Source organism: Mizuhopecten yessoensis, unplaced genomic scaffold (genome assembly GCF_002113885.1).
Source record: "Mizuhopecten yessoensis strain PY_sf001 unplaced genomic scaffold, ASM211388v2 scaffold11153, whole genome shotgun sequence".
NCBI lineage: Eukaryota > Metazoa > Mollusca > Bivalvia > Pectinida > Pectinidae > Mizuhopecten > Mizuhopecten yessoensis.
In genome coordinates this window covers 548,909-564,565 of record NW_018408906.1, presented here as the reverse complement: position 1 = coordinate 564,565, position 15,657 = coordinate 548,909, and the positions used below count along the sequence as shown (strand labels likewise).

The following is a 15,657-nucleotide window of genomic DNA, read 5'->3' as shown; positions in this document are numbered from 1 at the left end:
TGATTTCTTTAGCAATTTATAACACCGAATTATCCGTAACACTCTTTCACCCCTCGAGGGTACCGACATCTGATCAGTGAGCTTTCCACTTAGTACGGCCTCAATATGATATTTTTTCGTACTTCAAAACGTTTTATCAAATTTGTTACACATAACGAGTTGCGGTTCATTGAGTATGATCGTCCAACAATCTTTGTGTTGTTGAAAGAAAATAAACGCACATTTCTATTGTAACACTTTTATTTGACCACTGAATATTTCATTTAAAGTACACTAATTTCCATTGACAGGATCGCCAGTTGTTTCTCTTTGTTCTTGCTATCTTTTAATCATTCTGTTAAAAGAAGAAATTGGTTTTCTACAGTCAAATCAGAGCACTTGAAGTCGTTATGGCTTCATATGCATTGATTAAATTTGATATTGATACAAAAACATAATTGATAATAACAATTAAGGTCAGGAACAGAGTGTTATACACTAGAATAACGTTTTCTTTAACTAGAGTTTATTAAATGTAAACACAGGTCACCAAGCAAGGAAGGTGTGTGGACATTCTCTTTGTTAACTGGATTCGTTGTTTGACAAAAAATCTTGTTTATAAAAAGAGTTCTACAATAAGTAAACTTGAACCATGCACCAGTATAAATGATTGGTATGAATAGTATTATCCAGAGTATTAATATGTGATTGATACAAAACTTCCCCTTTTAAGCCTAAACAAGTGTAGTACTTTAATCATAATATGCAAGAATCCAAATACTAAAGTGATAAGGAACCAAAAATAGTACAACATAAACGTTATTTTGTTCAAAAGCTCTTTTAGTAAGTCGACATAAGTTTTGAAAGTTAACCTAATATGCAATACTCAAAATGATAATGTGATCAAGACCCAGCAGTAGTATAAAGATAACCCTTTTTTCAAAACAAATCGCTTTGTTTGTCTAAACAGTTATTTCAATTAAATCATAATATACAATACTCAAACCACCAATATGGCCATGAACAAATAGTAGTATATAATTGGTTCAAATGTTCAATGTGTAAGTCTTAATACGTATTGCACTTTCGTGATAGTGTATACATTAACTATATGTTGATGTAAATATGAACCTCATTAACACAAATGTTAATAAATAGTATCTTTCAATATCGTTTTCCGGGATAAATTATCTTGATGACGTCATAACCAACAGACAAAATAAATGCTCTTATTCGACATGAGAAGTCACCAACCGGAATCCAATTGTATTCAAACATCATGCTATTTAATTAACTGTTCATCCTAGAGTTTAGTTGCTTCACTCCTATTCTATAATATACTTTGAATCACTGTACTGACAATCTATCAAAGTTGTGCGATATTTGGCGTAAATCCAGGGGAAGCGTAAATCGCAAATTCAAGTATCTTCCAAACATATATTTTCTGACATGTTTAAACAGAGTGGTTTCTTTCCGTTTATTCCTTGTTTTGTGAATTCCACTTATTGCCAATCGTCGTCTTTCACGACTGAAAGTCTAACTGAAAGTGTTAGCGGTATAATTTATGAAGAGCGTTTGAAATATAGAGTCGTTTAAAGTGCAAATGGTAATGATTGAAGTGCAAAGTCTTATGGAAATGTTTGCAATAATCTCTATATTGTGATAAGTGTGGCATGATGGTATCAAATTAAAAGAACATGTATATTGCAGGACATTGTGGTAAGCTGGACATTTTTGTATCAAAACAAACGCTAAAATAATAATTTTGGCAATTTGTACTTTCTCCTTTTCTTGTAGCAAATGAACAAGAAACTCTAAAAATTAAACACTTTATTTTGTGAAAGCGTGTGCAGTAATATTTTGTTCTTTAGAATAACCTGTATGTGTTCATATTTTATAGAAAATAACTGCTGAAAATGAAACAATCAAAAGCTAACAAAGTTTTAGATTTAAGGAAGTCCTTGTATCATCAGAGTTTACATAATGCAGATTTACAATGAAGAATATTTTACATTTGCGCAACTTTGCATACACAGCGCATATATGGATATATATATATATATATATATAAATATATGAAACCTGTCACTATCTTTGCCACCAGGGTGTGGGTATTACCTACCCTAGGCTTGTAATGCACTGCTATAGGACATCTCATATGTTAAAGGTGTGTTAGCCATAGGCATATGTCTACATAAATACATGTACCTACACCAATAGTCCTAGTCATGTATCGGAACAACTGTTAACACGCTCGTTAAATACATTTTTACTACACACTGTTTGCTTTCGAAACCTGCACGGCGCGTCTTCTTTGCCTTGCTAAACGTTCATCTTGTAAAATGATATGAAATTGACACTTCCTCTTCAAAGTTTATGGAAAATTTAAATTAACTAAGTAATGTTGATTTGATATTTCTTTTGTCATCAATATATCTCAATACAGCATGTAATTGGGTTGAGAATGACCAAATAGACATCTAAATGAACAATAAATTTAATAATATTTGCATATTTCGGAACACAACATTATTGTTGCGATGGAACTCATGATGAAGATATTTTATTCTTTATATAAGTATAATGGATTAAAAATATATTTAAATCGATTTCAAGAAGAGTAATGTGCATCGTCAATTTCCTATTAATATTACTATTAATAAAATCAGAAACTTACAGATTCTTAGTTTTCGTGATTTAGTGGTTGACCATATTGCAATTTTACATTAAGTATTTAGATTATAATGAAATTAAATTTATTAATAGACAGATCGATTGAAATTAGATTCGTAAAGTCACATTTAAACCTGATTTGTATCATGATCAATTCATGATTATTTTTCATATATCAAATTATCAGTTGCATTTATTCATTGTCATAACTTATACTTCGATATTGCATTGTCTTAAGCTTTAATAAAGTTTTGTGGTTGAAATATTTATCAATACAGAGCACAAACTCGTCTTTAGTAATACAAAAGGATACTATGTAAATATTAATATTCAATATAGATGAATAATCAATTCAGCAGAAATTAATGCAAATGGTTAAGTTTATGGCGGTCGGAACTTTCTTTGATTATTTCAATATTTAACCTTTATTTGCAATACCTGCTTTTTCCATTTATGCTGTAATATATATATATATATATATATATATATATATACATATATATATATAAACAAATACATAAACTGTATATATTTTTTTCATTCTAACGTTATAAAATAATGTTTAAGTATGCATAACATATATCGAAGGATTCCTCGTATGCTATTAAATTCTAATAAATTCATTGTATATAATTACATACTGTGTATTATTTCAGCAATTTATACAACGTCAAATGAATTGGACGGGATGCCTGGTCTGTCTAAGTAAGTTCTTTCTGAACTATACCACATATAAACACATCAACATGTATGAAGACATGATTAATTGATATGATAGAATATAAAAGATCCTACATCAATTCTAGTTCAAACAACACCAAAGGTGCAATAAAATGATATCTTTATCATCTATTATATTATCAAGTATGTGTTTTATCATTTTTCCTTCAGGAGATGCATTGCTCATTACTCATCCTAATCCTTTAGCAATGAGCAAGCGGCGGGTCGGTAAAAAGAAGAAGAGGATACATAAACTAGTAAAACGTCACAAGTAAGAAGACCAAATAATCCAAGTAATTAGTACTCACAGATTTATTACAGCTCGTGAAAGAGATATCACAGCTCCATGACGTAGTATTAATTTTAGTGCTGCTAGACAATGGGATGACCTGTCCCCTGGTCTTTGAAGGTCAGAGCCGACCGGCCAGCCTATTGTTCGCGCAGCACCGTCGGTGTGTAGGTGGAATGTTCAGTGATACACTCAGGTGTAAATATGTCACCTAAGGTATCGAGACATGCATAAATAATGACCATCATTACATCAGCGTAATGCTTTTTATCTTTCTCTTTATATTTTTATTACCAGTCATTAAGTGTTATGTATATATTATAATAGGTATATCGATGGGAGGATTAGATAATGTTTACCAACAACCTGTGATGTCATTGTCCACTTTAATTCAACTCTTTTATCACGTTAAACCTTAAAGCCCGTTGGTTTTTACATACATTTCACAAGCTGACATAATTGTATCGACTCTACATTCTGCTTGTCCTCGTGTATTGATCAAGTACTATTTTAATACATCATTGGAAGTTTTATTTTCAGAAATCCATTGAGTTATGAAAACATTCAACTTGAGATCTTTTGTAGGAATATCCTATGCGGATTCTTACGGTTTGAAGGTTTTTGATTTAAACTACGAAATATAGCAAAAAGAGTGTCCATCAACTTTTAAAAATAAATAATAATGAACTATCCCTTTACGATTCACAGACAAGACACAAATATTTATATCATATATGAAAATTGCTGAACTCGATTATTTCACGACTCTGGTAGAAAAAGTTTCATCGACCGTTAAAAATTACCTTTAAAAATAAAATAATACCATCGAGTGATATTTGAAGAAAAAATATTTCCTGACAACTCTGTTCGAAAAGATTATTCTTCTCATAGGTGAAAGCGGGTTGAAATATATTTTTAATCGATTTCAAGAGGAGTCGTGTGCGTCATCAATTTTCAATTATTATTACTGTTATTAAAATCAAACACATATTTTCTTAGTTTCCGTGATATAGTGGTTGTCCATATTTCAATTTTATATTAATTATTTAAAATTTTGATAAAATAAAATGTATTAATAGACGGATCAATAAAAATCGGATTCGTAAAGTCACATTTATACCTGATACGTTTCATGATCAATACATGTAATTTCCCATGTTGCAAAAGAAGGGAGTAAAAGAAAAAAGATTTGAATACATTTTATTAGATCAAATTATCATTTGTATTTATTCATTGTCATAACTTATATTTGTGCTGTTTCATGGAATGTTTTAATTTTGTAAGTTTTGTTGATTAGATCATAACAACATTTTTGCTATTTGGAAGAGACGCGTCTTATTGTATATCATTTGCATCACGTGAACAAATGAAGGCTATTGCAATATGCAACCAATTGTTTTGACACATGATTGCTAAAACAGTAGTTTACCTTTAAGGAAGTGTAGCAGGAAAATATGCATATATACTGAGTTAGTTTCGTATCTTTCAAACATCCTTATCCAACAACAATTGATATCATATCATATATGCAGTAATTGCTAATCTCGATTATAAAACGCCTCGGGGAGAAATAGATCCACTATAGTTCAAAACAGCTAATTTATTTGAAAATTTGTTTATTTATTGAAAGTGACTAACCTATTACTTTTATTTCTTCATAAAGACTTATCAAAGTGCATGCATAGAATTTTGAGCATGGCTGGGTTGACTAAGGTCATGCGTAGACAGCCCTTTCCATTAGAGATGTTTCATTATACACTTACGACAGCCCCAAACGGACCTTCATCACCTGATTCACCACTTTGTTGTAGACAACGTTTTCTGCCGGAGATGTTTCAATTTACGCCGAAACAGTCCTTACTTCATAATCTTATTCTCCACTAAGACGTAGACAGCGCCTATTATTGGAAATGCTTCAATTTACGCTAGAACAGTCTTGCCTTCATCACCTGATTATCCACTTTGATGTAAACAGCGCTTTATATTGGAAATGCTTTAATTTACGTTGAAGGCAACCCTACCCTCGTTCCGTTGTTCTCCATTATGATGTAGACAGCGGGTTATTTTGGAAAAGGTTCAGTTTGCGCTGAGGACAACCCTACCTTTGCCACCGTATTCTCCTATCTTGGATTTCCGTTTTCATAGTGTCTTATACTGCTGGTGGTCAACATACTAACGAAAGGTGCCACTTGGGGTGCAGGAAATGTTTACTGTTCCAGAACGCGTTTCTCTATATCTTGTTTTATTTCTGTTGATATTATTTTCTAGTTTTGGTGTCTTCCAGTTCTATTTCTGTCCATATTGACTTTGAGTACCAATATTATCCTTGTGTATTGACACTACAGCATAGCAGAGTATAGTGAACTTCAAAACTTGATTTTGCTAAAAGTGTTTTTGCTGGAATGTGTAGACAAGCAATTCCATGTTAATTGTGACTTCTGGTAATGATTAAGATTCCAAGAGCAATCAGACTTTATCCGTTTTATTTAATATGAAAATATAATCATCGATTTATGTATTTCCTTAATGTATGCGTCATTTACATCAGATGTTATTGATACAGGCATACAGCTATTCTTGGCTCAGTTGTTCGAAGTATGGTTAATTTAATTTAAATTCAAAATTTCAAAATGTGTTATTTGAAATATTTACAAATATTTCTATTTGCTTGTTTTGGACGATTATTTAAATCCTCAAACATGTTGGTGAATGGTAGAATTTAATATCTTTAGAAAACAATTAAAACAAAATCCTTTATTTTTAATGTTGTTGGTAAACTGACAAGACTTTGTTTGATTATTATGTATATTTATTCCAATTAGTTTAGCTTCGTTTCGTATTTTGTGTGATTCCGCAATTTTCACCAGTTTTAATGTTACGATGTTTGATTTGATTTCGTTTTTGGTTCTAAATTTGTAGCATTTCATTAAACTTATAACTACAACGAACTGAGCATGCTGTGATGCTTTTTTTACGGAAGGTATCGATGTCATCAATAGCAACGTTATTTTCATATCACATTATTTTCAAAATTAAATATAGGAATCTTATATATTTCTCATTATTTTTATGAAACATTTTTTTCAAATTTATATCAATTCTTCGTCCTTGGCCGGATGAAAGAGCAGGGAGTGCCTCAGGAAGGAAAGGATAACGTTGAAGGAAACCAGAATACTCGAAGTATCCCGTACGGTCGGACATGTAACCCCATTTACCTTTTTATTTCTTAAAGGGTAGTCGAACTCCGGCCGTCTTGACGACAAGTGATGAGTATGCTATATACTGCGCCATCTACCCTTGTTTTGTACATATTTTGACAAATGTTCATATGTTTTACCTATCGTCAATTAATTTCTGAATAATTCGTTAATGTTTTAATAATAAATGCAGTCAAACCTTTATGCAGTGAACATTTCAGGTAATTTGGTCTTGTAATTCAGGTTCTGAAAGTATGAAAAAAACTGATAAGACATACAAAAATACAACTTGTATACAAATTTCCATCATTTTAACTACAGGAAAAATGTTAACTAATCCAACCCTTTACCTTATCTACTACTCACTGTAAATATGTATTCAAATTCCAACAACATCGCGATACTAAACCTAGTAGCCGGGAACATATAAGTCAGTGATTGCGGAAGGCCTCGGGGTTATACATGTATTTATACAGGGTAGTATATCTTATTCAAAACTTCACATCAACCATAGATTTTCAATCAGAACACTCCCAGATTACACGGCAAATATCAACAAGTCATGCACACGAATGTACTTAAGTTACTCCAACGCACGGAAAGCACCGAGTGATTACGGAAACTACCGATTAGTGAAATTAGCTATATTGAAATTCAAAACCAAACTACATGTACATAGAGATTCAGAAAACGAAGAAACGAAAACATAACAAAAAAAAAAACCGCATATGTAAAAAAATTTCGAGCCTGAGATCGATTTATTTCATATTTGTTTTCAAAAAAAGCTAGTTGAATTGCTCAATCATTTTTCTGGATCTCAGATTTTTCGTATTTTTTACCTACTATTTCATCTTTTTCGCTGCCTTTTTCCTCATACAACCTCATTTCACCACCTAGGCATTTATTCATATATAATGTAACATTATACAGACACAGAGACATTTCGCTGACGGTAGAAAAACAGTATTTGATATTACATATATCTATTTGAAAATAGTTTTAACATTGACGCTTAGTTATCTGCTGTAAATACGTATGTAGTTATGGTTCGGAGGTGTGGGGCTTTCATGAAGCCCCCAATATTGAGAAATTAGACGTGAGCTTCTGTAAAAGGTTATCTGATGTATGCAAACAAACGCACCCAAAAGTATGGTATATGACGAACATGTGCGATTCTTATCAGGTATTTTAAGATTTTTTTGTATATTTTACTATCGTTATGTTATTTACCTCCCAACGCTGTCTGTTACAGTTTATTGTATCACTGGTTTTCTTATTAAATTCCGCCATTGTAATATGTATTGATGTAACTCTGCCTGCACTTTCAATAGTTTGCACTGTTCCGCATTCTGTAAAGCTTAAAGTAATAGAGAAATAGAATTTGAACTCTTAACGCGTCTACTGATTATCTAACGTTTTGTCTGTATGGCCTTGTGTTATTATTGTAACGATCTTCGGCTTCCTTTCCGTTTGTTTGTTTTCAGAAGGGTGGGGGGTAATCTTAGCCTCATGTATTTTACACACACTCGTCAAAAACAATACCGCCTTTGTGTGAAAAAAATAGAAAATTGTTTCACAAAGACGCGATTCGTCATATTCTTTGCAGGTTTTCTTTCATTTCATCATAATTAAGTGGGGTTTTTTTTGTTTCGTGTAATCACCTACCATTTCAAATCGATCGATCACTCGACGCAATAAAACCCTTTTTCTCATACAATACTATAATTATTGACGACATAAAACAAATATTCTTCAATATTATATTTTTTTGCACATTCCATCATAACGGAATCTTCCTTTATTCAATCTTTCATTCTCACATAATGAGCTATTATCCTGACAGGCCATGTGTTAATAATACAATAAAGACGGCATCAATGAAAAATTAGCCATACTGTCATTCTTCGTATTATATGACTTACCTCATGGCTGATCATCTTTGCTTGTGCAATCTTACCTGGCCTAATTATGCATACGTCTTATCTGTGTATGCCCCCGGGGGCTGGGAACAGTTATAACCATGTGTAACTGACCGATTAGGGAACCGATGACCAAGGGGCATCGCAAAACAAAACTGTAAACACGACTAAAACGTATTGTAGTGCAGGGGTCACCTGGTACATAATATAAAAAAACGTTACTTGAGGTAAACAGATTGTTCAAAATAAGTTACCTTGAATTTAGATTATAGAAATAGAGAAAAAAAGATTTTTAAATAAATAAAAAAGTAAAAAATCAACAGTTTCGGAACATTTGTAGGGTGGTTTCTGTCGTTTTTTGGCTCTTTTGTTTGTGTGTTTGTATGTTTTTAATGAATTTTATTCCTTTTATCTAACCTTGAGTTTCTGTGTTCAAACAAATCCGAATTGGAATATCTTACACTATGTATAGCAATGTTTGACCCATTTCTATTTTGACTTTGCTGTGAAGATGACTGAACTTATTCAAGCTGATCGAAGATAACGTATCATAAACCACGTCTCAGCATAGAGTTCCTCTTCATTGAAAGACAATTTGGATTATTTTTTACAGAACAGATGCGCATATATCTAAGACAATGTTACACGTTAAGGTATTTTTTTGTTTTAATAAATGCTTTGTAAAATAATTGAAGGAAGATTTTATTTTTTTTTTATTTTTAAAAAGTGTGATTATCATATATCTTTTTCAGTTGAAATTTAGATACAACGTCCGAAAATTCTGATAGCGATATTTCCGGAAAGTCGAGCTTGATTAACGGTTTCTTTTTCTGTATTTTATCTTTTCAATTTGCTATTTTTTAGCAGCATTTAATGGAGAAAGATACAATATAACTAATCGATATCAATTGACAGTTTATTGATTTAACTCATTCATCCATGAAGACATATTTGAACTCTCCTCATGTCTGTGGTGGATGAGTTAATTTCTGTCTTTCACGTTTTTTGACGATAGTAAATTCACTTTTTCACTTTTGATCTTGTCGCTCCGTGTGAGGGTTTTATATTGGTCATCGCTATCTTTACATTTTTATAGACTGTAATCAAATTCAATCTGTTTTAATCACGTTTTGACAAGAAAACTAATCAAATAAGCGATCTATTCAATTTCTATTTTTTAAAGCTTTTGAAATGATGACTGATTAATATTGGATATTTTGAATTACTTAATTGTGAATGGATTTTTCAATGTGTCATTAATTATGATGACAAATGATAATAACTTAAGTTTTTCTATGAGGTGTTTTTTAATTAATCAATCGTTCCTTCTGGTATTTGAGGTATTTGATAATATTTTGTCATAGAAAATGGTGCCTGCGTGCTCAGACAGGAAGAAAACAAATAAACACGGATGTTGTGTAATGCAATTATAAAAAACCTATATACAAGTAAACAAAACCAAAAAGTACAATAAAAAAAATTGAGTAGAGAAAGAGAGTTTGGTTTCGATTTTTCTTTTTGTTATTGTTTTTGTTTTACCAGCTGGAAAGTATAACAAAAATAATGTATATATCATATGTCGACGGAAACGTCATATGACCACAGGTGTATTGAGAGGTACCATGGGAACGATGGCAATAAAGATACAACACATAGCACAGCAGTGGGATACCAGCACAGTAGATGACATGACATATACAAATCAAAGAACGACGTGTGTCGAGGAAGACATCATAGAATGATAGCAAAAAATGGAGAAATAACACACACGCCATAAGCCAACGGGTTTTAAGAGATATTCTTTGGGAAACTAGCAATAAAGAAGAAAAACAAAGCACAAGCCATATAACATTTGGTTTCAAGATAAGTACCTGGTGATGGTTAACAAAAAGGAGAAAAACAACATACCACTAATATGAAATTTGGTTTCAAGATTTGTACCTCAGGAGGGTTAGCAATAAAGTAGAAACCCAAAACACAAGTGACATGACATGGGGTTTCACGATAGGTACCTTGGCAAGTTAGCATTAAAGTAGAGAAATAACACACAAGTAATATGACATGGGATTTCAAGATAGGTACCTTGGCAAGTTACCAAACACCAGTGAAATACCACACAAGTAATATGACATGGAGTTTCAAGATAGGTACATTAGGAGGGTTTGCAATGAAGTAGAGAAACAACATACACGACATACCACAACGGGTTTCAGTATGGGTACCTTGGCAAATTAGCAATAAAGTAGAGAAACAACATCCACGCCATACCACAACGGGTTTCAGTATGGGTACCTTGGCAAATTAGCAATATAGTATAAAAACCAACATTCTGGTAATTTGACAACGAATGCCTGGAGAGTCGTATGTAGAATAGAAAGAGGGTAGAAAAAGAAGTATTTCTGCAAGTAGAGGGCACAGAATCAAACTCTAATTATTTTCGGATCCCTGGCCATAGTATCTTGCTAAGACCACTGAGTAAACAGGAATGAGCATAAGGTAATGTAAAACAAAATGGAGTATCCAAAAGTAGCCGTTCAGTTAGTTTTACTTTCTACGATGTCTCCTTCAGCAGATGTCACGAAACAATAACCCCATTGGATACACATGTGAGTCGCCTCGTGCGATCATGAAGTGAGTCAATCAACATAAAGAGTTTACATCAATATTCTGTTAATGTAATTGACTAAATACACTGAATGTATAATAATTTTACATTAAATTTATATTAATAGTTTCTTATTCCATAATTTACATAAAACACAATTTCAAGAGCATGGATATTTCTAAATTTCGAGGAAGATACAGAGATTTATGCACAAATATATAAGTGTAACAATGAAAGATAGTCGAAGAAATTGTAATAAACTATTGAAATTAAAATCCGGCGAGTTCTAGGAAATCACAAAATTTTGTTTTTATCAATCTATGTAGTTGGATAAACATACATTTGCTGAAGGCAAACTTCTTATGACATATTACACTCGTATATCATACAACACTCGATAGGTTATCAAGTTTACTGCCCTTTCGTTTCTTTTGGGGGTGGCTTGTTTACGCCACATATGTTAATTTCACAAATTCTCGGTTATTAGGAGAATGTTAAAGATGGCATAAGAAAGATCGAACGCGCCTTCTGGGTAATGAAAGATAAGGATACATAGACACGTGTTTGTCAGAGGTTGTATATGCTTACAGTCTACTCTTCTCCAATGCAAAGTTTCCAAAAGCATCATGGGAAAAATATTCTTCCGGATACAAATGAATGACGACCATGTTTATTTCGTTGTTCTATCAAAATAAATATATAAATCAAGCAAGAAATTTGGTTTTATGATAATGATAATAATAATTCAAGGTTCTTATATACCGCTTTATCACAACCTGGTTCGTAGGTCGTCTCAAAGCGGTTCACAAATTATTATCCGTGGTTATAGGGCCTTTGCAACCAGCCAATACCTTTCTCAACTCCCTGGGGAGCATCCAGTCGGAGCTGCCATTTCGGCGCAAACAGCAAGCATTCAACAATTCTAACACTGCCCAACCACGTACTCATTTACAGCTGAGTAGACTGGAACAAGCGGAATAGAGTATCCTGCTCAAAGATACAGCCCAGTGCCGTGCCGTGACTCGAACCCGCAACCCTTCGGTCACGAGCCCGGTGGCCTACCACTAGACTACCGTGCCTACGATTGTGGTATATCTGTCTGCGATACAAAATAAATTTCATCAGATCACCCACTCGAAGGTTGACGATATCAATTAAAAAAAACATATTAATAGCGATCATTAATTTTAAACCGAACCAACATAATGGCGTCCATCTGGAAATACGTTGTAAGGTGACGTCACACTGAAATAATACGAAATGATATCAAGACACTTGTAGATTTGAAAATTGCTAAACAACTTGTTTTCGCAGTTTTTGCAGGATAAACAAAACATTTGACGGATTTTTGCACCATTTCTGGTAATCAGTATGATAAGTGGTCGTTTTGACGCTTCTCGTTCTGTTTCGCAAAACGTGAGATCATCGTATAAAGAAAACATTTAGGTGCCGTTATGCTTTTCCAGGAATATCGTTTGTACTGACAATATATATTTTCATCGGGAATAACAGTATCAATGCCCGTCGGTTACATCAGGCTTTATGGAAAGCGCGTTCATTCAAGCATGAACCTTTAAATAGTCCGTTAAACACAATATGTGTGTATTTAAATCAACAATTATTAAACATTTTTAAAAGGATCCCTGGATATGAATTAACATATTCCTTTTAAAAATATCATCTTTCGGTACTATATGTTTTAATTGTGTTCCATTGTATCCTGAATAAAGAGTAAGTAGTCAACGATAAAATTGATAATTATTCTTATACTTTATATATATAATACCCTTTTAAACTTAAGAGCATTTAAATTGAATCTTTAAATATTTCAAAGTTCATATGAATCATTTAAAAAATCGATATCATTATGTTCCTCATGAAATGTTAATGCGTTTTTCTATCCATTTGAATAACTTTGCATGCGCACTCAATTTCATATAGATTAATTCTTACGAAGTATAAACAATGTATCATCGTATCATATCATACACCGTCTTATCAATCAATTAATTGTTCCATCGACGTTTTAAAAAATAAACATAGTCTTGCGAGTTTGTATCTATTTCTATATGCGATGTGTATCATCATGCTAAAGTCTTTACACCCAAAATTTATTTATTCAACCTCAAATAAATTGAGGTTATTAATTTCAATTAAACATATTTTTATTACGTTGTTTGAGCTCTGATAATACACTTTTAATAGAAATACACTGCCACCATTATTGTCAAGCGCAATAATGGCTTCATAAAGAGACGGAACTTTAGCGATACATCGAGGAAAATATTTTAAAGTATAAAGTATACATTTTGAAATAAGCTGACCGTTTGCAAGCTAATTAAAGGACGTGCCTCCATGTGTGTAATACAAGCGTACATGTGTGTATATGTGCCGGAGAAGGGTATGTTGGTGTACGTGCCTTCTTGTGATAGCACGGATCTGATGCCGACTTTATAGTGCTATCCCTCTGAAATACAATGTCAAAGGCACCCAGCACAGCATTCCGCCCGGTCACATTATATTGACAACAAGTGAACCAGTTGTTGCCTTTACTGAAATGCTGAACTTTAATCAGGGGATAGCAAGTTCTATTTTTAAGGACTGCGGTATGTCCCGGCCTGGGGACAGAACCCATTGCCATCCTTACCTGGACGAATGTTAAAAATTAAAGTCAAAGGCTTAAGAGTTGTTGCCAAGCAAGGCGGCAAGAAAAACAGGACGTTAGAAGAGCAGAGAAATACAGAGATCGCAAATATTGCAAAGGGTGCAGCAGATATATTTTGGTCACTTTTGTGTCCAAAAATAGAGGGCACAAAAGCCAATTCCCAATTCTGCAGGGGTTCCCTCTTTAGTCGCCTCTTACGAAACAAACAGCAGGTGTATTCTTTTCTCGATCCCTGATCTGCAGGGGTGTACGATGACGGTAATTTAAATGTTAGATGATACGAGTTTTTTTTATAGTTTTTTATAGAGAATTTACTATAGTTCTTTTAGAATTTATTTATTTAGGATAGAAGAAAATAACAACGGCATGTTGTAAGGTCTAGGTAATAAGAAGAGGCAACAATTTCTAATTATAAAGGGGATCCTTGAAAAAGGAACCTCCCCACCAGAGAACAAAATCGGTCAATTTCTAAATTTTAACCAATCAGAAGCCATTCAATGGCAGTCATCTTGTTCAAAGACTAATCGAACTTGTTTAAGAATTAGCAGAGTCATCATTCGCCTGAATACAATTTTTTTGTTCGATAACTGAACGGAAGTCACATAAGGGATCCAGTGTCATAGTATACCTTAAAACCAAATATTACTAAAATCTGAATTTTCGGCCAATTAGAAGTCATTTAATGGAAGCCATTTTGTTCAATTACTAAACGGATGTTTCGTTAGAATTTGCAGTAACGTAGCACAAACCAAATTTGAGCAAAAGTCGAAGCAAATCTACGCCAGCCATTTTTTTCCATAATTAATAAGAAGTCATCCATAGTGGTCGCAATGCCATATAACACAAACATACAAAATTTCTGAATTTCGACCAATCAGAAATCAGTTCAAAGTGGTCATTTTGCCGAATAATTCAGATATATTTTTCCATACTTAGAAAGTGTCACATGATCATCACTTTCACCTGTTTTCACTAAAATCTATGAAATAGAACAAAAGTTATAGCCCTAATTGTCTCAGCCAATCAGAAGCTCTGGTGGCCATGTTTGACTACCGATCGCAAAATGAAACCAGTTACGCACATCTACCCGTGTTTACGAATGTTTCTGACAAGTTTCAATAGTATCCGACAAAAAGTCTCAGATGCAAACTGCCCCTGAGATCGCAAATGAAACACTGGAATCATTTACATGNGGGGGGAGGAGAGGAACTATTGAGACAAATAGGGCTATTTATTCTCCTTGGCAAACACCATAAATGTGTTAATCAGTTATAGGCCATGGCACCCATGTTTGTGTTTGATAATCGATCAGAAAATGAAACGCGTTATGCACATCTTTGCATATCAACTAATACTCACGTGAAGTTTTATGAACATCTTGCCAGTAGTTTCTGAAGAAACGTTCGTAAACCATTTGTCGGAAGAAAATTATAATAAACGCAGCGAAACAACATTAATTCTCCAACTACGTTTGGGGGACGTCAATAAAGGAGGTAAGTAAATCACAGAAGGTCTGGGTAATCAAGGGAGGTAATCCAATGCGGTTATCATAGGTAGGTGTGTGATGGGATGAAGGGGAAAGAGAGAAAGAGGCCCAATTTGCATGAAGT

At 33.2% G+C, this 15,657-nt stretch overlaps 1 long non-coding RNA gene across 1 annotated transcript; it reads right to left on the bottom strand.

Moving 5' to 3' along the window:
* Nucleotides 1-245: 245 nt before the first annotated feature.
* Nucleotides 246-7,106, bottom strand: LOC110467016. Its single transcript, XR_002464794.1, has 3 exons — nt 7,058-7,106; nt 3,681-3,872; nt 246-334 (listed from the first exon to the last, which is right to left on the bottom strand). It is a non-coding gene; the product is annotated as an uncharacterized LOC110467016 (long non-coding RNA).
* Nucleotides 7,107-15,657: the final 8,551 nt, after the last annotated feature.